At 44.9% G+C, this 23,934-nt stretch overlaps 1 long non-coding RNA gene across 1 annotated transcript; it reads right to left on the minus strand.

Annotated features, from left to right (window-relative positions):
- Positions 1-382: 382 nt before the first annotated feature.
- On the minus strand, positions 383-23,928 carry LOC149124841 (uncharacterized). Its single transcript, XR_016211605.1, has 3 exons — positions 23,834-23,928; positions 12,501-12,671; positions 383-3,308 (listed from the first exon to the last, which is right to left on the minus strand). It is a non-coding gene; the product is annotated as an uncharacterized LOC149124841 (long non-coding RNA).
- Positions 23,929-23,934: the final 6 nt, after the last annotated feature.

Here is a 23,934-nt window from a genome sequence, read left to right on the forward strand (position 1 = left end):
GATGGCCTTGAGTGAGAGTGGGCTGCTCAAGAACCAGTAGGATGATCACACGTTCTGCCCACTTCCATCTAACTAGAGATTCCCAGTGGCTGGAGGCCAGGACACAGCTCATGATGCTGAGTGAGGTAGTCCAAACTCTCTGTGAGTCAAACAGTAGTGTCACTAAAAGCTCACAGCTAAGTTCAAGTCCTTTACCCGTGTGAGCCTCAGAACCACAGACTATCCACCAAGATGCAGCCTTGCGGGTGACTGGTGAGATAGGTGGGTCTTAGGGTTCACCAGAGGTGAGGATGTTGGTGTTATCACAAAGTGAAAATGTGCTGGGCTTCCTTGGTTGAAACCGAGTCACTGAGGAGAAAGAGGTATATGGGGATTTGCTGAGGAATTTTTCTGAATTCCTTTTTCAAAACGTAGACCAAACATTTGAGGTTGCAAGCTCTCACCTCCTATGGGACTAGGGTCCACACCGACTGGGACAAGGCGTCAGATGCTGATGTCTGAAGCCCATTTGTCCTCCTCCTCTTGATTATCAGTTGAAACGATGTCCTCAACATAGTGTCACAGGTGGATGCTAGATGACAACTGAAGGCCAGCCAGAGCCTGTTAAAACAGACCACGAGCCCTGGGGGACCAGCAGCCCACTGGAAGTCTCAGAAAGGTGCAGTGTTGGCCTTCAAGTTAAAAAGTAAATGGCCCCAAATCTCCACGGGACACAATAAAATCCTTGCCACACCAATAATGGCAAAATTCTCAGGGGCAGCCTGGTAATGTCAAGTAAGGCAAATTCAAAGCGAGGCATGACCTTCTTGAGGTCGTGGTAATCTGCAGGATGCCTCCAATCCTATCCTCCAGCTTTGAGAAGGTGCTTGATGAGTGGGTTAATAGGTGACTCAGTGTATTTCAGACAATACTTCTAGACGTCAGGGACAGCTATGTCAATTCCCCACTTGTCTTGCCTGAGTGGCTATTTTAGGGTGCTGACAATATAGGGAGGTGTGTGGTAAATGTCCAGGCTCTAGGCAAGCATGCCACATCAGTACAAAAGACTTGGGCTTGATCTAGGTGAAGAACAGAAGTGTTAGGCTGCCCATACCAAGGAACAGAAATGACAGCTGAGCAGTGGGCAGAAGCAACACAAGGACTCATGGGAAGAGGTTGGGTCCTGTCTTAATGATGGCCATGGCAGTCGACCCAAGGGCATGTCCTCTCCATAGTCTGTCAATGAATATTGCTGGGCAGATGCACTCTACTGGGAAAGATCACAATGCCGTAGGAGTTAGTGCCCAATGATCCACAAGGCTCTATAATGTGACCCTGCTACACGGTGGTTGCCATCCATAAAGTTGCCTGGTGATGACAGCTTACCTTCGTGTGCAGAAGAAGCCTACCATTGTTGAATCTCTGGTGGTCTTCTGTCTAGAAGGCATCCGTGGTGTCCAGAGGGTCTGGAGAAACTCATGAGACTTGCCTGAAGTGAGCCAGTAGGCAGCAGTGCAGCCTGCAAAGCCATTGGCTTTGTTGTTGATGCTCAGAATAGGTCCCATCATGTACACAATGGATCAGAGCAAGTCAGAGAGCACCACATTCGATTACATAGCACTGGACTGCAGGGAGATGTTGAACGAAACTCTGGCTGTGAACACTCTACGTGTCCACCTTGCTATTTCCCAGGGTGCGTAGCGTTTGCATAGCTTGATTAACTTCTGAAGTGGACGCCAACAGGGCCAGAAATTTTGCTTGGTCCTGTGGTGGGACCGCTCTTACAAATACCAACGGGAATGCTGACGTTGTGGAACTGCAGGTAAGGCGTCAGCTAACAAAGCTTCCATTTCATATTGTAGTGCTGGGTCATGCCCCAGCTGCTATGCTTCCACTCCAGCTTCCTCCTAAGGTGCAAGGAAAGACAGTGGATCCTGTCTGAAGATCTCAGGCCTCTGCAACCCATGTAGGAGAAGAAGATGGAGTTCCTGCTCCTGGCTTCACCTTGGCTAATCTGTAGCTGATGCAGCCATTTGGAGAGCGAGGTAGTGGATTGGACAATATCCCTGTATCTCTCCCTCTGTAATTTTTTTTTTCCAAATAAAAAATCATTACAATATAACAATAGCCAAGGAACTGTGACAGAGTTGTTAAGATGCCATTTGGGTTATCAACGCCCCATATCAGAGTGCCTGGATTTCCGTACAATCTTCTTGCAGTCCAGTTTCCTGCTAATGTACACTCTGATGGGTAGCAGGCATTGGGTCAGATACTTAGGTCTCCTCCACCCCCGTGAGAGAAGTGGATGGAGCTCTTGGCTTCCAACTTTGGCCTAGCCCTTCCATAATGTTTGCAGGCTCCGGGGTTGAGGCCAACAGATGGAAACATTTTTCTCTATCTCACACTGCCATTCTAATAAATTAGAATATAAGCGCATCAATACATTGTATTTGGCATGGCAATTAAAGACATCATCTTTGGTGCCAGCATCCCATTACAGAGTAATTACAGAGGATCAACACCTGGTCGTGCATTCAAATCCAGGTTCCTGCTTATGCATACCCTGGGAAACAACAGAGGATGGCTCAGATATTTGGGCCCTTGCCACTCAAGTGGAGTGATCCAGCCAATGGGAAATTTGTCTTCTTGTCTTTCAATGAAACAATGAATAACGCTTAAGTGAATAAATAATTCCACTGGGTCCAAGGTACTTTGTATGGGACTTTCCTACGGGAAGCTTTGCCATTCAGGAGTGGGGGCTGCACATAGTCACTGAAGAATGCCTAACAGCCTCATAGCTCTCTTTTTTTCTTAATTTGTACACCATACACGGAAATATAGAGGCTCCTTCTGTAGTGTGGTGTTTAACATGCTCTGGACACCCACTGCAGTAGAAAAAGGGACAGTTTATGGTCACCCTCTGTGCAAACATGATGCCATCTGTTTGTGCTTTCCAGACAAGTCGGACAGGATCTTGATGTAGTTCCGTGAGAGCTGCCAGCTGCCAACTCTGTTGCCCGGTGATTTATAGACTACTTCCTGTCAGGAACACGGCAAGGTTGCCCTTCTCAATGCGTCCCTGTCCAGTCTTTGAGCAGGCTTTGTGTCTCCATCCACAGCAAGGTGTGTACCTCTATGTGGACTTCCTTGGTGTCTGAGATACGGCACTTCACCATCTGAGACAGTTGCAGAGGAGGCAACTACTTTCTTACATGTCCTGGGTGGTGCCTGGCAGCATGTGAGGGGCAGCCAGCAGTCATCTGGTGCAGCCAGACTCACCATCTCACAGCACACAAGACTCTGCATCACCCAGGTGCAGGTACAAATGTCTGAAATGATCCCATGAGATCATGTTACTTATATGCTGCGGACAGCAACACTCAGCACACAACCTTGTAAGAAGCCTCACTGTCTCACCGGGAGTCGGGGGGGCACAGAAAGCAGTGATAAACCAATGGGTGAACCCATGCACTTCATCAGCAATGTCAGTCCACAAGTCTGCCAGGTACTACTCTAATTCCCCCATGGAAAACAACAGAGAAATTTTCCACAGGTAAACTTCTAAGCCTCTATGACATGCTCTTATATTCATAACATGAAATATTCCTCAACACAACTATTAACAATAACTGAATTCAACAACATTGTAGAATACATGATGTTGTGCATGGAAAAATCTAAACACTCCACCAAAAAATGCTTCAAGATGAAAAACCAATTCAGTAAAGTCACAGGTTACATAATCAACATACAAAATACAGTAGCTTCTTTATATTCTAATAACCAACTTGCCAAAAATGAAATTTAAACATTAATCCCATACATAATAGGGACAAAAATAAAACATTTAGGAATAAATGTACCCAAATAAGTGAAAAAATATCTACAATGAAAATTCTAAAACATTGAAGAAATAAATCATCAAGGACTCCCAAAATGGAAAAAATAGAACTTGCTCATGGATTGCAAGAATTAGTATAATTAAAATACCTATAAAGCAACCTACAAGTTAAATGAAATTCCTATCAAACACCAATGGCATTTTTTTTACAGAATGAGAAAATAATCCTAAATTCCATAAGAAATCACAAAATATCAATAACAGCCAAAATGATCCTTAGCAAAATAAAAAAATCAACTTGGACACGTCAGAATACCAGACTTCAAAGCTTACTACAAAGCTATAGCAATCAAAGCAGCATGATCATGGAAAATTGATTAATTAATTAACCCACACAGGGAGAGCCAACTGATTTTTCATGAAAGTGCCCAGACTATACATTGGAAAAAAGTACAATCTATTCAGTAAATGGTGCTGGCAAAACTGGATGCATATATGTAGAACTGAATATTACAGAACCATAAAAAAATTAAAACGCTGTTATTTCTATCAAAATCGTTGCAACTGAAGGACTTCATGCTCAGTGAAATTATCCAGACACAGAAAGACAAATATTAGATGTTCTCCTTTATATATGGGAGCTAAAATTTTCTTTTAAAAAATGAGAAAACAACAAAAAATACAAAAAAGAAAATAATGCCTGTGTGTATCAGTATTGCTGCAAATACAGTTTTGTCACACTTTCTTTTATATCTTTGTCAAACAAATTCTTAAGAATGATATGCAGGCCGGTGCCGTGGCTCAATAGGCTAATCCTCCATCTGAGGCGCCAGCACACTGGGTTCTAGTCCCGGTCCGGGCACCGGATTCTGTCCCGGTTGCCCCTCTTCCAGCCCAGCTCTCTGCTATGGCCCAGGAGTGCAGTGGAGGATGGCCCGGGTGCTTGGGCCCTGCACCCGCATGGGAGACCAGGAGAAGCACCTGGCTCCTGGCTTTGGATCAGCGTGATGCACCGGCCACAGCGTGCCGGCAGTGGCGGCCATTGGAGGGTGAACCAACAGCAAAAAGGAAGACCTTTCTCTCTCCTCTCTCTCTATCCACTCTGCCTGTCAAAAAAAAAAAAAAAGAGAGAGAGAGAGAGACAGAAAAGAATGATATGCTACTATAATTTTAATAATTCATGATCATTTTAAAATTTACTGTGTATGAGTGTAGCTGACATTTTTATACAAACCTCTGATTTAATAAATATAAATCTCTTAAGGACACCTTTTGGATTATAGTCATTCTTCCCCCCATACCCTCCCTCCCACCCACAAACCATCCCAACTCCTACTCCCTCTTCCATCCCATTCTTCATTGAGATTCATTTTTAATTATCTTTACATATAGAAGATCAACTCTATACAAAGTAAAGATTTCAACAGACTGCACCCACACAGACACACAAAGTTGAAAGTACTGTTTGAGGACTAGTTTTACCGTTAATTCTCATAGTACAACACTTTAAGGACACAGGTCCTACATGGGGAGCATGTACACAGCGACACCTGTTGTTGATGTAACAACTGACACTCATATTTGACATCAGTGAGCACCCTAGGCTCTTGGTCATGAGCTGCCAAGGCTATGGAAGCCTCTTGAGTCCACAAACTCCAACATGATTTAGACAAGGCCATAATCAAAGTGCAAGTTCTCTCCTTCCTTCAGAGATAGGTACTGACCTCTCTGACAGCCCTTCCTTTCCCCTGGGATCTTACTCCCAGAGATCTTTCATGTGGGTGACTTTTTGCCACAGTGTCTCAGCTTTCCATGCCTGGAATGCTCTCATGGGCTTTTTAGCCAGATCCGAATGCCTTAACGGCTGACTCTGAGCTAGAGTGCTGTTCAGGGTATTTGTCATTCTATGAGTCTGCTGTGTGGCCTGCTTCCCATGTTGGATCATTCTCTCCTTTTTAATTCTATTACTAGTAGCAGACACTTGGTCTTATTTATGTGATCCCTTTGACACTTAATGCCATCTTACTAGTTAAAGTGATCAATTCGAGTATACAACTGATCCTAAAGATGGGACTTCGTCTGTTTGATAATTTTTATGGCCCTTGCCTATATTCTTCCTTACTAGCTGAACTCTTTATGAGTGAAATATAAAGCTCTTAGGAGGCAAGTTAAAAAAAATACACTATTTCAAAAATAATAAAAGATTTAAAGAGAATGACAAGCCCTTACTTTCTAAATTTTTGGTTTGTTAAGAATAGTATACAAACTGAAATGTCTCTGTAGTGATTCTCAAAATCCAATAAAATCTCAATTATGAAAAAAAGCTTATCTCGTATTCATTGTATTGCTCTGATGCTATCCAATTTCACATACACGTGAAAACATACTACCATTTTCTTAATTAAAGGAAACAATCTAAAATAAATATGCATCACCAACTTAAAATGCAGCATAATAGCCTTTTGACTGAGCACGTCAAGAAAGAACCATTCAGTCATTTACAGGCTATGTTTTTGTATTAATTAACCATTTTCAAATACCATAATATTAGTTGTGACATTAATCATTTAAAACCCCTTAACCTTATACACCAAGTAACATGTTGGTATTTTTACTTACATTTTATCCACAAGAGTTGTACATATGTATGGGCTAGTGTGACATTTCAATACTTATATAAAATTTGTACTGATCAAATCTACATTTCTTTTTGGACATTATTTTACGCTTAGAGCCTTGAGCTCGTGTACTTGGTTTGCTAATAAAAGATCTAACAGAGATTACTGTGAGCTACACACAGCCCACTGTGTGACTTTAGGAAATGACTCAATGATCTACTGCCACTAGGATACAGCATCATCCATAAACCATTTTTTCCACCTCGTTTTAATATCGCAACTGGTTTCAAAAGCAAAACACAGAGAAACAATAAAGGGGAGAGGGGGAGAGACAAAGAGAGAAAGATACCCACCCGTCTAGCAGTTCATTACCCAAATGCCCACAAGGGCTGATCTGACCCAGGCTGAGCTGGGAGATGGTCTCCAAGGTGGTAGCAAGAATCCCACTACTTAAACGATCACTGCTGCCACTGGTATCCTGAGCATTGTCTTTCCCACTAGGCCAAACATCCATCCTTCAAAAAACTCTGACATAGCCTCATATAGCCCTGGCTTCCAGAGAAGGAGGCCACAGTCCCCTGTCTTGACCCCATCACTGCATGGTCTCCTACTCCCCAATCACCACACATGCCCCCATGTGTGCCTCCCACAACCTCCCTAACTTCAAGCAGCCCACTGTCTTCTCTGGCATAAGGGCCACATCATAATACAGCTTCAGATATCTGTATGTGGATATTCAGTTTGGTTCTGCCTGAGATATGGGTACCTGGGTCTGCTGAGTGTACACTTAACAACCCCAGTGTGCAATGAGGCCCAGTGTCACCTGGGGACCTAGTACCACAGATAGAACAGAACATCAGAGCACTGAAGCTAGGATGGAGGCACGGGACTCGGACCACGAGCCAGCAGTACGGGCCAACCTGGCTTCTGCCAGCTTCTGCCAAGTTCCTGCTCAACTCCAGCCACAGCATCTGGTTTAACGGATCCAACTGAAGACACTGGGAACCCTGGCCCACCAGGGCTGCCAAACATGTAGTCACTGGACGTAAGGGCCCACATCTGAGGCAGAAGCAACCTGGCTATCCACATGTACAAAACTGAAACTGTGGCACTGTCACACCACATATTAAAATCAACTCAAAATGAACTGAGAGTCCACACAGAAGATCTGAACTTTTACAACTTATAAAATAGAAAAATCCCTGACATTAGCCTCAAGAGTGGTTGCTCATGTGTTAACAATTAAGCACAGCAAAAGCAAATATAAGGAAATGAAACTACAACAAACTAGTAAAGCAGTAAAGCAAGGATCAATGAAATGAAAAGGCAAACCAATGAATAGGAGAGAATGTTAGCAAACCAGATGTGCGATCAAGGGAGTAATACAAGGAATGTGCACCACTAAGAAGCAAAGAATACAATTAAAAAGGGACAAAGGACTGAATCAATGTTTTCCAGCAAAGACATACAATGTACCCAGTGGGTATGTGAAAAAGTTCTGAACATTGCTAACATCAACAAAATGCAAATCAAGATGACAATGGTTATTATCTCCTATCTGTTAAATGGCTACTGTTAAAAAGCTAAAAGATAACAAGTATTGGGCACAATGTAGAGAAAACGAACACACATCATTGGAGGGAATGTACATTATACCGTCCATTATGAAAAACAATATGGAAGTTCCTCAAATACAATTTAAAAAGGAACAACCTTTATTGACCATGAATCCAAAAGAAAATCACCATCTCAATGAACTGTCTGCACCCCCACATCACTTCAGCATCATTCACAATTCCACGATATGGAAATAATCCAAATGTTTGCTGATGGACCCATAAGGAAAAATGGGATACACGCACAGTGGCATCCTCGCCAAACCTTAAAAAGAAAGGAAATATTACTACTTGTCACAGATGGATCCAAAAGTATGGAACTACAGGACATGACCATGAGGGAAACAAGACGCACAGAAATAAGCACTACGACACGATCACACTTCCATGTGGAATATACAAAGTCCAACTAACACAGTCAGAGAGCAGGATGGTGTCTGTGATGAACTGGGAGCATGAAACTGAAGAGAGGGCAGTCAAACGATACAAACATATGGTGATGGGGCTGGAGCTGGGGTGTAAAAAAAGCCTGAGCCTCCACCGGCACTGCCAGCATCGCGTATAAGCACCAGACCAGGTCCCAAGTGCTCCACTTACCATTCCCCTCCCCGCTAACGTGCCTGGGAAAGCACTAGAAGATGACCCAAGGACGTGGGCCCCAGTGCCAAAGTGGGAGACCTGGGGCAGAGCCCTGCCACTGAGGACATCTGAGGAGGGAAATAATGCATGAGATGAGATATCCCTCATCCTCTCGCTCACCCTGTCTGTCTCTGCCTTACTCTCTTTATCCCTCTCTCCCCTTTTCTCTGTTTCCTGCCTTTCAAAAGAAATGTACAGGGGTCGGCACCGTGGCTCACTAGGTTCATCCTCCACCTGCGACACCCGGCATCCCATATGGGCACCGGTTCTAGTCCCGGTTGCCCCTCTTCCAGTCCAGCTCTCTGCTGTGGCCAGGGAGTGCAGTGGAGGATGGCCCAAGTGCTTGGGCCCTGTACCCCATGGGAGACCAGGAGAAGTACCTGGCTCCTGCCATTGGATCAGCGCAGCACGCCAGCTGCGGCGGCCATTGGAGGGTGAACCAACGGCAAAAGGTAGACCTTTCTCTCTCTCTCTCTCTGTCACTGTCCACTCTGCCTGTCAAAAAAAAAAAAGCATAGGAGTGTCAATGAGAGGGCAGGTACAGTAGAAGAATTACTGCTACCAATAAATACAACTGCTAAAGCTGCAATTATTGAATGCATAAAGTATGTATACCTCAAATAAAAGTTGTCTGGGAAAATACATAAAGAAATAAAATTTGAAAAAGTTACAAAACACGGTAAAAGTGATAAATTTGTTAGGTGGCCCCATTGTACTAATCCTTTCATAGTGTACTGTAAGTACCAGGAGAGTCGAACGGTTTGTGTGAAAATGCAATATACAGATCAGACTCATATCGAAACACAGAGAACGTGCCTTGAATAGATAGAATTTTTGTTTCTCAGTTACACTGTGAAAAGGCTGGAAAAAATAAAGCATTCAAAATAGGTTCCTATACTTAAAATGCATCATAAAAGTTAAGGAACTTAGGTTAATATTGTGGGGTTTTGGTAGGCTTCATGGGACAGAAATGATGCTAAAATATTCATGATTGGGGCTGGCACTGTGGCATAGCGGGTGAGGCCACCAAATGCAGTGCTGGCATCCTACACGGGCACCAGTTCAAGTCCCGGCTGCTCCACTTCCAATCCAGCTCTCTGCTATGGCCTGGGAAAGCAGTAAAAGACGGCCCAAGTCCTTGGGCCCCTGAACCCATGTGGGAGACCCAGAAGAGGTTCCTGGCTCCTGGCTTCACACTGGCACAGTTCCGGCCTTTGCAGCCAACTGGGGAGTGAACCAGCAGGTGGAAGACCTCTCTCTCTCTCTGCCTCTCCTTCTATCTCTGTGGAAGTCTGACTTTCAAATACATAAATCTTTAAAAAGAACATTCATAAACTTGACTAAACTAAATTTCAGGAGATTTATATCTTGAAACTAAAGATTCGGGAATTCCATCAAGAGAATATTTAAGACAATATCCAAGTAACATAATGCATTGTCACCCCACCTCCCTCAAACTGAAAACTCAGAAATAAAAAAATGAAAGGAAATGTATCTGAAGGAAACCAGGAAAGTGAAAAGTGAAACGAGAATCCTAAATTACTATGTGCTATTCTCCCACCAATGTGTGCACATTCCTATGTGCATTTAACATAGCTACTATTATAGGCAGGTTGTGAATTAGCCCAATTAAACTATGGAATGGAAAATGCAGGGCCTGCTTCATCAGTAGGTGACCAGTGACACTGCAAGAAAATGTTAACATAATTTAAATGTCTTTAAAGTAGCACTCTGAAAACCACAGATATACCAATTCATTGAAGGATTTCCTGGACTCCATGCCTGTTCTCTCACTACAGAACTCCCAAATATTTGCAACATTGAACTGCAAGTCAGTTTTAGTTTTCCCATTCATAATTACTGAGGTATACATAACTCACAAACAAAACAAAGGCATTGTGTGAGGTGAACACTCCATCTAGTTCCCCCCCCCCCCCACAGGGAAAGCATCTTAAGACGTTTGGCGTAAACCACTTTAATTTTGGAACTTCCCCAGAAAGTTTCTAAATTTTAACTTCCTGTTAGTAGTACACTAGTAGTTGCTAGCCTAGGGAGAGGCTAGGCTTATGGGAGATGATAAAGTTTTATGGTGGTCACAGGAGCAGAGGTGTGGAAAAGGTGACGGAATTGAGACACAAAAGCGAAAAGCCAAAGAATCACATATTCATGTGGCTTCCAGAAGGGTGTGGGGACCAGCCAGCCTTTGAGATGCCTGGTGAATGTTATCAGAGAACATGTGTGGACTGGGAGCATGAGAAAACAAGAGAACAGATTTTTCCTGGTTTGTTGTGTGTGAGGGAAAAGAATTATGGAATCAAGGAATCAAGTTTGAAAATAGCCAAAATGAGAAAACCGTGGGCAACATAAACAGGTCTAGCTAATGATGGGAGAAAAAGCCAAGACCCTCCTGAAACACGGTACAGAGATGAGGCTGTCTAGGATGAGAAGACCAGTGAGAACAAACACTTAGAATGAACATGGGGTCATTTCAACATCTGGATTTGAATAATCAGGACTAAGAGGAACACCAAGAGTGGATAATGAGGAAACTGGAACATCCATGATGACTCGCCTCAAGGGGTTGTTACCGATTAGTCCCTGCTCAGCATCTCCTAAAATGAAAATCAAGGAATGATCCTTGGATGTCAACACTAGTGAATGCTAACCAGCAGGAAGGAAGACTCGATTCTCCACATACTATAAGAACCAAACCACAAAACACAATACCTAGGGATTCTGAAATTCTGTGTTGTTTAAACACACGGACTAACAGGGATTTCATTTCGTCAACCAAAGTTTCACAACCAATGGCATGGCAACCATTGTGGATACTGTGCAGAAACAATACCCCTCTCCTCTCCGACCGAAAAATATCATAATCCAAGTGATTTCAATATTTCAAAATCTAACTTAGAAATAAAAAGAACCTGTATTGAGTTATTCAGAACCTTATAGTTTTATACCTGCAACAAATATACTTAGGGAATAATGCTTCCTTCTCAAACTTTCGGTGCCATCCTCTGATCTACTTGCCTCTGATGATAAACAGAGTCCCCACAGTCCTAGCTAATGTAATAATATGACTGGGATATGTGAAGTTTACATCGTATGTCTCCCCATATAGCCACATTCGTTAAGACAATCTAACAATATCTTGCTAAAGAACTTTTTCATAAAATTAGGGCAACACTGGATATCACAGAGGCAGAATTAGAATTCAGTGGGGCAATGACATCGATATACAACCATTTTGGGGGGTTTCCCAGTCAATGCTATCACTGCTGTGTTGCAGAACCTTCCATGTAAACTGAGATAAACTAGCTTAGCAAATTAGGAAAAACAGGAGTCAAAGCCTGTGAGCAGGAACTTCCTTTCTGGATGACTAGATCCGTTTTCTCAGCTCCTATCCACCAAGCAGAACTATAAATCCAGAAAATAACACAAGAAACCTGGAAATTAACGCAGTCGCTGGGCATCGGAAGTGCCCACCCGACAGAAGATGACTCACCTGCTGGTTCACCCATCCTGGCATGACAATTCAGCCAGGTAGGCCCATTCCTTCTGGAACCGTATGTGATACCTCCGAGCACATACACATTTTACGATATACAATGTAAAGCCTATTTAGAACATGTGACATGAAATTTATAATATATAATACAAATTGAATATACAGCATTCAATTTACAACATACAATATAATACACAATTTATCCTTCCTTTCCCCTGGCTCCTGAAGGCCCGAGTGTCCCCTGCCTGTGGCCAGGGCCGGCATATGATACGCACAAACATTTTGAGAAGACTCACCAGGCGAGGAGGGACAAACCTGAGGGTCCTGTTGAACCTACTGCCACTCCTCCGACACCAGCAGCCCGGCCCTTCCTGCAGGTGTTGCTCTTGGCTGCTCACCTCCTTGTTCGAAGGCTTGGCGCCAGTGCTCAGCACATGTTCCAACAAAGAACTCCACGACGCTGGATGCTAAGAAGAGAAAAGGGAAACAGCAACACTGAGCACCCTTTTTATAAACTCGGTATTCGACAGCATGCGTCAATTCTGATTGGATTCCCTTCAGGCACCAACCAATCAGAAAACAAAGACCAAGCCCACACAGGCTTGCACACGGGATGTGGCTCCAGGCTTCTCCGGAGCTCCTGCTGTCTGTACCAAGTAGACAGCGAGGCCAGGCTCCAGTGCGGTGGGGCCGTGGGTCAGCTGTTTGCTTCACTTTTGCCATGGAATTTATTCCACCATTCGATTTAAAATTTGACAGTTTTTCTCTTTAGGTACAGTACATACTCCTCTGATTTTCTCCCTAGAGTGTTCAAATAAAGTGAAACTGCTTTTATAGGACTCATGCATTGGGAGTGGTTTTGTTTTTCAACGACTGGATTACAGAAAGAAAACAAGTATGGGATGCTGGCATTACGGGTGGTGGCTTGACCCACTGCACAACACTAGCCCCTACCCACAGGAATTTAGAAGCCCAATGATTTAGAAAAAGACTGTCTCACATGTGGAAGGAATGCAAATGTATAGTTTCGGTAAGTTGAATGACTTTTATTGCAGAAAACAAGAAAACACAAAGATATTTCAACTAGGTGATGAGGAGTATGATATACAACAAATGATTCATTTAGCAGTACCGTTACCACTGCGGGATCTTTTCCTCTAACTACTGGTTTAGACACTTGATTTAAATTTGTGGCCAGCCTTGGAAAGCTGGAAATCTTGATGCCAAGCAGAAGCGGGATGAAATTTAAAACAGAGGCATACCAGCTAGAACCACAGCCTAGACCTAATTCTAGTGTTTACTCTTGGCGAGAGTTTACTCTTGGCGAGAGTTGGAAATCACAAACTCTGTAAGTAAGAAAACACCATCTCCACCTCCAGATTCCACGTTAAGCACCATATGTGCTGACCAACAATGCTTTCCTCCCTCCTACTTAATAAAAATATAATAAAAATAAGTCTATGATTGCTGCACTAATTGTAAGATACCTCTGCTTAAAGATACACCATGAAATAAAATATTTCAAGGATTTATAATAACTCTAAGAGGTTTCTAACTCAGAGAAAGTTCCAGGAGGCAAGGGTAGGTCTGTTCTAGTCTCCAGAACAGTGGGCAATCAATCCCCCAGGGCCCCAACTGTTCCCCTCCGAAGTGACTCAAAAACGCGTGCTTGAGCAATTTTGAAAAGTCACAAGTTGAGGGACTGTGTACTAACAGAACTCTACCAGCCATCCAAATGAAAGGAGAACCATCATGCAGACATTGTGCAGACACCACACCACCTGTGGGTAAGGCCTCCCCAGTGTGCACAGCACTAGCCCTGGAAATGCCAGTCACAGGGCGTAACGATGCCCACGGGGGCTGTGCAGTGTGATGACTCTGCCAGTAATAACATCTCTACCCAACAGCTCTCGAGTAGCTCAGGAGCGTAGCAGTTACATCTTGTAAAAACTAGCAGACGTGACTTTTACACAGGCCAAGAATATCTACTAGCTCACTTCACACAAGTCAGTATGTGTCATTTCTGATGAACACTTTATCAGCAAACTTCAACAAGAATTTCAGGCAAGATTTTAGGCTAGTGAGTACTGTGGGTCTTCAAGATTCTTCTTCTTTCTACTTGAGGCTTTCTTTGAATGGTTAAAGGTTCTTTTTTTAAAAAACATTTTATTTATTTTAAAGGCACAGTTACAGAAAGAGAGGGAGAAAAAGAGAAAGAGAAAGAGAAAGAGAAAGAGAAAGAGAAAGAGAAAGAGAAAGAGAAAGAGAAAGAGAAAGAGAAAGAGGTCTTCCATACACTAGTTCACTCCCCAAATGGCCACAATGGCCAGGAGCCTCTTCTGGCTTTCCCACGTGGGTGCAGGAGCCCAAGCACTGGGGCTATCTTGTGCTGCCCTCCCAAGTGCATTAGCAGAAATCTGGATTGAAAGCGGAGCTGGGAATTTGAATCAGCGTCCATATGGGACGCTGGTATCATTGGGGGCAGCTTTACCAGCTAAGCCAAAACACTGGCAGCAAAAGTTCTTATCTTCTACTTTGATTTACAAAACCCCTCAGAAATCTAGAAATTTTATGACACAGCTAACAACTCGGAAAGGACAAGAGTTATTAATGGGTGGAGTAGGGCATCTGGTACAGTGCTTAAGGAGAAACAACCTGGGCCTGGTGAGTGGACAGTGCTGTCTATGACTGTCCTCCAACCTACTTTATTTTCAGCTGTGAGTCCTAGAGGTTTGAGAGCACATTTAATAATGTACAAAGCAAAGAGGCAGAAAGAAGGGCAGTCAGGCACAAGAGTGCACTGCTCTAGTCTTTTCCACACTGCAGGTGCGGAGATCTGTTCAACACCTGTGTAAATTTCAACACAGTCAGCCTTGTGCTAGGGAGCGAGCTGGCCTGCAACCCCACTGCCTACTGCAGAATGCTAGCAAAGACCTAGTGATTCTGAACTAACACAAGTCATCAAAACAGTTCCAGGAATGCTCTGGTATGGATATTCCACGTTGCTCCCTGCAGCATTGCTTTAATGGTGAAATAGCAGAATTATCTCAAAATAGCAACCACTTATGTTGGAATACAATGTAATCTTATACAGTCACAGCCAATGGGTTATACTCAGCAGCCAAGGCCAACCTCACGGGCGCAGCCTACATGGTCACAAAGGAGCCATCACACAGCGCTGGTACTCAGAAGGGCCTTCACTGGGTGTAAACCTCTGCTGGTGGTGACTCAAAATCCTCAAAATTTTATCTTTGAATTTGCGGTTTGTAAGCGAGTCCAAAGAACATGAGGCTGAGCCAAGGAGGTATGCGGGAGAAAGGAAAGAGCTTTATGATTTAGTACCTTTAGTGGCACTTTATCCCTGCCTTAGGAACAAGGCGCTCACAAAATTATGCAGCAGGCCTTGTTAGCAGTGGTGATGTAAGCCCCTCCCAAGCAGCCAGCCACCCTGTGAAGGAGGGAACAGAAGACTAATCAAGGAATGGCTTCTGGTATAGTGGCTAAGCCACTGCTGGAATCCCCACAGCCCATGTTAGAGTGCCCAGGATCAAGTCCTGGCTGAAGTCCTGATTCCAGCTTCCTGCTAATCCACCCTGGGAGGCAGCAGGTGAAGGCTCAAGTACTTACATTCCTGCCACTCACATAGGAGACTTGGATTGAGTTCCCAGGTCCTGGCTTCAGATACAGTTCCAGCTGTTGTGGGCACTAGGGAAGTAAACTAAAGGATGAAATATTTCTCTCTTCCTTTGAAATAAATAAATAAGAAACAAAGACTAATCACCAGGGACCTTGTGGACCCCTCAAACCCTCTGGTCTTAACCCTACCAGCAAATCTCCTTTCATACCTAAGGGTCCCTATCAAAAGTCAGTTCCAGTCCCCAGGTGGCAAGATGCCCACCTCAGACTCCTCCAATATTGTTAGTTCTGCATAGGCTGAATACCAACTGTGTACCAGGGAGTACAGGAATGAAAGCAGAGAGAAAAGGCCTGCCCTGGACAAGCTCACAGTCTTCTATGAGATACAGGTATTTAGCAAATACATGCTGATAAAATGGGTTAAGCGCTTTATGAAGATAAGCAGTGTGTTATGCAAGTTCTGGAAACGTATCCCTGCCTGGGAGGATGAGAGAAAAGTATCACAGAGAAGGAAGACCCTTGAGTTGGATATTTTGAAACATGGCTACGACTTTCTCAAGCTGAAAATACTGAGGAACATCAAGTAGTGGCTGCCTATCTGCAGAGCAGTGGCAAGTCTGGCATGACAGAAGCAGGGGCTGTGCAGCTTGGAAAAAGAAGCTGTGAACAGACCTGAGAACAAGGCCTTGGAATCCCCCCCTAAGGGATTAGGGCTTTTGGAAGTATGCAAGAGGAGATGAGAAAAGATCAGACAGTCCCCTATGCTTTCTAGGGAAATGCAGGTGGTATGCAGGCCAGAAGCAGAAAAGCCTGGAAGAAAGAATCCAGAGAGCAATGATACTTAGCAGCAGGCAGCCTCGGCCTGAGGGCTTGTGTAGGACCTGAGCCACCACTGACATAGATTCGGTGACTACTAGGAGACAGATGCTGGTAAAGAGGGTGCTGCCAAGTTTGCCAACTTGGAAGGCAAGTCAGATGGAGCCACCAATACAGAGATCAGTGCAATGTGTGGAGCAGGTTTAAAGGGAACAGGAAGTCTGCGGTACCTGCAGGACACTCAAGTGTGTGTCTAAGAGGCAATGCAAATGGAGATGTGGATCTCCTGGTAGACGCTGAGGATGGAGACACTGCTTTGGCAGGCAGTCTCATAGAGACGTCGGTTCAAGCCACAGGAGTACTATCACCTTGAGTTAATTAGAGTGCCCCAGGCCAGTTTTCCCGCACACACATCACAGTTCAGAACCACCCAGAGAAGAGAGGCCGGGAGTCAAGGCCGCTTCTCACAGACGCAGCCAAAACTGCTTCCGGCCAGGGCCAGGAAACCCCCAAAACAGAACCCAGGCCGTAGGAAAAGTTCTTCCTCTCCCAACCCCCACCTCCACCCGCCCACCGGCACTCCTGTCACACTCGCCCTCCCTTGACGCTGCCCCAAACACCTTCTTCCCCTTCCTTCCACGCCACCCCACCTTCACGCCACCTTCCCCTCCCTTCCTCTCTCCTCCCGAATCTCCCTTGGCCACCTCTCTCCTCCTCCTCTCCCCTCCACCCCTCACATGCACACCCCTTGCCCGCTATCTGCACCCCAGGCCCCATCTACCCCGTGACGACAGCAAGGCCATCGCGCCCAACTCACCAAAGAGCGTTTCTGCTCCTCTGGAACAGGAGCCGAGGCCCGAGGGGTAGACTTCCGGAAGCTGCCCAAGAAGAGGACCGCGCCTACACATTTCCAGGGCAAGGTACCTGCCGCGGCAGCCTCGGGCCGCAGCCTCTCTGAGCCCGGCCTGACCCCGGGGGATTTGGGTCTCCCGCAGGCTCCGCCGGCAGCGTCCAGGACGGCTCCGGACGGCTCGCGCGGGCTCTCCGGCAGCAGCAGACTGGACCGCCGAGGACTCCTACCTGAGCGCCGCGGGCCACAAGGGGCCACTTCCGGGGCACAAGGGGCCACTTCCGGGGCACAGCGCTGGGCGCAGGCACACTCCCCATTGGCGGCCGCCGTGGCGCCACGAATGCATCTGCGCGCTGCCTGCGGCGTCCAGCGTCTGACGCCCCAGGGCCGCTGGTGGGGCGGCCTCTCCAGGCTGTGACCCAGGGACCACGCCTCCCGGCCTCCTGGGCGCCCTGAATGGAGGTCAAGCCTCCTGGCTTCTGCCTGGCCCGGCGCTGGCCGTTGGAGCCGCTTGGGGAGAGAAGCAGAGCACCGGGCATCGCGAGCCCTCTTGCCTCTTGCTCTCTCTCACGGATCGTCCCTCTGGGGGTTCAACCCCCAGGTGGCTACTAAGGCCGGGACCAACTCAGAGTAGAGTTTGGTAAAGTGGCAGGATAGAAAATCAACAGCCTTTGTATACGCAGACAGTGCCGTGGCTCAGAAAGAACTTCTAGGACCAATCCTGTCCACATAGCTACAAAGAAAATACAGGCTCTGGGGACCATTTTAACCAAGGATGTCCACTATCTGAGAATCACAACAGATTAAAGAAAGGAATAGAAGAGGGCAAAAAGCAAAAAACCAAATTGAGAAGCTTCTGCACTGCAAGCAAAACACTCGGCAAAGCGCAGAGGCAACTAACAGAATGGGAGAAATTATCTGCAAAGTATGCACCTGGTAAAGGATTCACTACCAGAGGTTTTCAAGAAACTCAACAGCAGCAAAACAAACCACCCACTCAAGAAACGGGCCAAGGACTTCCGCAGGCATGGTTCAAGAAAGGAAATCCAAATGGCCAACAAACACATGCAAAAATGCTCAGGGTCACTAGCCATCATGGAAATGCACAGCAATACTACAACAGCCTTGAGGATGTCAGGGGGGGAAAGGCGGCCTGCTCCGCTGTTGGTGGGAATGTAAACTGGTATAGCCACTGTGGGAGACAGTATGAGAAACCTCAGAAACCTGAATATAGACAAACCAGCCATTCCACCCCGGGGAATATACGCAAGGGAAAGGAAATCAGCATATGGAAGAGTCATATTTACTGCAGCTCATTTCACAACAGCAAAGATAGGCAATCAACCAAAATGCCGCTCTCCTGAAGACTGAAGAAAGAAATTACAGGCCATGTACACCACACATACATATACAGACCACAGGGGAGAGGAAAGGCCATCATTTTGAAATAGCCCTGCCTATATGTTCTCCACTTGAGAACAAGGAGACCTCTCTACCCTAGAGCATAATCGACCTTGGGGAAGGGCCATTAACCAACTCCTGCCCCTGGAAGTCTTGCTGTCTTACACAGGGGATAAAAGAGCAAAGAAAAAGGCTAGAAAAGTATTGTGAAAGCTACAGGCTAGGGGTGAAGGCCAATGAAACCAAATATTCAATCCTAAGGTTATACACGCTTTCTTCCTTCAATACTTTAGCACATCACCCGGGCTCCAGATCTATACCAGACACAGGTTCTATTTAAGAAGCAATTTCTAGGGAAACCCCAAAAAAGAGTGTGAGACACCAAAATAAAGGCCCCAAAGGAAAATGAAACCTCTGATACCTACAGCAAAGCAAACATTAAATAGCCTAACTCCCACCCAGAGGAACATAAACCTCACACTAAGAGACGCACTTACTTTGCTTTCTATTACCTGATACATTGTGTCCAGCTTTCAGAAAAAAAAAAAAGTTAAAGCAAGAAAAATGCATAGTCTGAAGAGACAAAGCAAGCATCAAAACCAGGCCCTACCATGGCAAAGATTCTGGAGCCGTCTGACTGGGTTATTAAAACAACTGTAATAGAAAAATTGGACAATATACAAGACCACATGAATAATGCAAACAGATAGATGGAAACTCTCAAAGAATCAAAAGGGACTGCCAGATCAAAACAACCACTGAGACAGAAACGAAGAATGTCTTGGAGGGGCTCATTATCAGACTAGACACTAGAGAGAAGACAATCCGTGAGCGGGTGTGTATCAATAAAAACTTCCTAAACTAAAAACCAAAGAAAGAAATGGGGAAAACGCTAATGGAATGCCTAAGGTTATGGGACAATTACAAAGGTATGACACACACAAAGCAGGAATACTAGAAGAAGAAAGGAAGGAACAGCGGCAATACTGAAGTAATGATGGCCAAAAATGTTTCAAAAGCTGAAGGTAAAAACGATAGAGGTTGAGGGGCTGGCGCTGTGGTGTAGCAGATACAGCCGCCACCTGCAGCATCGGCATCCCATATGGGTGCCGCTTTGAATCCCATATGCCCCACTTCCGATCCAGCTCTCTACTGTGGCCTGGGAAAGCAGCAGAAGATGGCCCAAGTCCTTGGTCCCCTGCACCCACATGGGAGACCCAGAAGGTCCTGGCTCCTGCCTTTTAATCGGCACAGCTCTGACCATTGTGGCCATCTGGGGAGTGAACCAGCAGATGGAAGACCTCTCTGTCTGCCTCTGCCTCTCTGTAATTCTGCCTTTCACATGAATAAATAAATACATCTTAAAAAAAAAAAAAGGTTGAATATCACTGGTAGGAAACGTTTGGTGATAGAAATATCTCAGATGAGAAACAATGACTTGATCAGCCCTTGTCCTGACTGTCCAGGAACACCTTACTACTTTATTCCTTTTAGTAGTAGTTTGTTCTACTTATTAGCATTGGTTGAACTCTTTAATTTACACACAATTATTCTTAGGTGTTTAAATTCTACTGAAAAATGATTCCTGTTAAATATAAGAGTGGGAATAAGAGAGGGAGGAGATGTACAGTCCAGAACATGCTGATTCAGACTTACCCTTAATGGTAGAGCTAGAAACATGCCAGGGGATTCCAATTCAATCCCCATCAATGTGGCATGTACCAATGCCATCTTACTAGTCTAAAGTGATCAGCTTCAGTTCATAATTGATCATAATGAGAGGATTAAATGTCAAGGGGATCACATAAACAAGTCTAGTGTCTGCTTCTACTAACTGATAGAATTAAAAAGGAGAAAACAATCAAACATGGGAAGCAGGATACACAGCAGACTCATAGAATGGCCAAAGCCCTAAACAGCACCCTGGCCTCCAAATCAGCTCCTAAAGCATTCGGATCTGGCTGTAAAGCCCATGAGAGTATTTCAGGCATGGGAAGTCCAGACACTCTGGCAAAAGAAAAAAAATAACCTAAATTTAAGAACGCTGTGAGTGAGATCCCAGAGGAAAGAACAGGCCAGCAAAGAAGGAGGTACTTTTCTCTGAAGGGAGGAGAGAACTTCCACTTTGACTCTGGCCTTGTCTAAATAAGATCAGAGTTGGTGAACTCCAGAGGAACTTCCATAGCCTTGGCAGCTCATGACAAGAACCTCTGGTGATTACTGACGTCATCAATAAGAGTGTCCATTGTTAAATCAACAACAGGAGTCACTGTGCACTTACTCCCCATGTAACATCTCTGTCCTTAATGTGTTGTACTCTGTGAATGAATGCTAAAACTACTACTCAAACAGTACTCTATACTTTGTGTGTCTGTGCGGGGGCAGTCTGTTGGAATCTTTACTTAGTATATACTAATTTGATCTTCTATACATGAAGAGAATTGAAAATGAATCTTGATGAAGAATGGGACGGGAGAAGGAGTGGGGGATGGGATGGTTGTGGGTGGGATGGATGTTATTGGGGGAAAAGCTGCTATAATCCCAATGTTGTGCTTTGGAAATTTATAGTTATTAAATAGAAGTTGAAAAACTAAATTATGTGTGTATGTTTCTACAGTAGAGCATATGTGTAGTTTTTCAAATGGTAGTATCAACAGGAATAGAACAAAATTTTTCAAGTTAAAAGAGAGGTCAAAAAATCTATTAAAAAAGAAAAAGGAAAATAAATGTATTTAAAACTATTTTGGAAAATAAGAAAACAAGTATTCAAAATCAATCCCACGAAAACCCCTTTTGATGCCAGCTTACCAACAGAGGACGCATATGCTCATATAATCATAGGCGCAACTAAGAGGTGATCCTTAACACTTTATAAGCATTTACCCACCTACTTAAAAACTTTTCATAACAAAAGAAATAGCTTTCGGGGCTGCCGTTGTGGGTGGGTGGGTTAATCCTCTGCCTGCAGCGCCTGCATCCCATGTGGGCACCGGTTCTAGTCCCAGCTGCTCCTCTTCCGATCCAGCTCTCTGCTATGGCCTGGGAAAGCAGGGGAAGATGGCTCAAGTCCTTGGGCCCCTGCAGTCATGCCGGAGACAGGAAGAAGCTCCTGGCTCCTGGCTTCGGATCGGCACAGCTCCAGCCGTTGTGGCCATTTGGGGAGTGAACCACCAGACGGAAGGCCTTTCTCTCTGTCTTTCCCTCTCACTGTCTGTAACTCTGCCTTTCAAATAAATAAATAAATACAATCTTAAAAAAAATAGCTTTCTAACATTTTACTCTATGGATGCAGCAGAATTTGCTACTTACTTATATATTATTCTTTTCCATGTATATATTATTCCTAACTTCATTTTTCCTCCCTCATCAGAAAGGAAGACATGCTCAGGTTTGAAAAACTGTAAATCACAATCATTCAAAAAGGAGAGGATAGAAGCCACCATAACCCCTTCACTAGAATGAGCATGCTAACATGGAGGATTACCTTCTGTGCATTTATCCCATTCTTCATTACAACTAAGGTGATTTTAAACATCTTTGCACGTGAATGTTTGTTTGCATTTTTATTTCTTTAGAGTAGAAGATTGCAGAATAAGTGGATCATAAAGCACTAACTGTTTTGTGATCCTAGAATGCAATATCTAATTTCCTTTGGGAGCATTTCTTTCAATGCTGTTTTTCTCAATGCAACCCCAGATTACTAAGTCTGAAGCTAAACCAGCAACTCTTAAGGTTCCAAAGCAATCATATACACATTTGACATCCTAGGAGCAGTGAGTCTCCCTTTCCATGCTCACAGCCCAGGCAGGCTGCCAGGTGTCTTCCCTGTGAGAGCCCACAGGCGGAAAACTCCACACCTCCTGGGCTGAGCTCACTCACTCCCTTCTTCCTTCTCCTGACAGGCCGGCACCACTAATCACCAAGCATTAGAACTAAGAGTTATCCTGAACCACCAATGTTACCTAAGTTCAATTGCTTAAGTTGTACCAGTAGCTACAACTGATGTCACTAAGGCCAACTGGTCCTATTTCACACAGACCTTGCACATCCTCCCCCTGCACAGCCACTGTCCCAGTTCAGAGTCTCATTGTGTCACCTACATAACTGCAATAGCTGCTCCCAGAAATTCACTCTGGATTTAAATCTATCCCAATCGTCTAAAATAAAAAGTCATACCATTCCATCAACATCTGTCCTTACACAACCACAACCACACACACAGGAAACTCAATGTATCAAAACCAAACTGCTGATTTCCCCATGAAACCTCTTGCTCTGGCCCCCTATCTTCCCCTGCAATAACTGACCCACCATTTCACCAGCAGCTCAAGTCAAACCCTAGCATCATTCTCACTCCTTCATTTCCATCAAGCCATCAGTGCCACCTGTAAACTTTCTCCACTTCTCTCCATTTTCAGCCTGAGCAGATGTGAGCTAAGCAGATTTGAAGCCAGGAGCCTGCAGCTTCCTCCAGGATTCCCAAACAGTCGCAGGGGACCAAAGACTTGGGCACTCTTCTACTGCTGGGCCGGGCCACAGCAGAGCTGGGACGGAAGCGGAGGTGCTGGGACTTGAACCACCACCCATATGGGATGCTGCTACTTCAGGCAGCAGCTTCATCCACTCTGCCACAGCTCGGCCCGCCCCCACACCCTCCCCCAAATGCCCAGGTTGTTGCACTTGTGATACAGCTGGCTGCTAACAAGCCTAGGAAAGCAGAGCAAGAGGCCCAAGGACTTGGGCACCCGAACCCACACTGGAGTCCTGGATAAAGTACCTGGCTTCTGCTTCAGCCTGGCGCAGCCCCAGGACATCGTAGCCACCTGGGGTGTGAACCCATACACTGACTCTCTCTCCACCACTGCCTCATCTGTAACTCTGCCTTTCACACCAGTCTTTAAAAAGAAAAAACAATCCAGTACTTACCATGAGGTGTCAGAACCTTGGACAGGCTGGAACAGAGCACAAAGGGATTCCTGGGGTTTCTCTAAGCTTCTGCTTTCTAGTCCTTGTGTGCGGTCTGTGAA

Source organism: Oryctolagus cuniculus, chromosome 8 (genome assembly GCF_051225735.1).
Source record: "Oryctolagus cuniculus isolate XC-2025 breed Fujian yellow rabbit chromosome 8, ASM5122573v1, whole genome shotgun sequence".
In the NCBI taxonomy this organism is placed as follows: Eukaryota; Metazoa; Chordata; class Mammalia; order Lagomorpha; family Leporidae; genus Oryctolagus; species Oryctolagus cuniculus.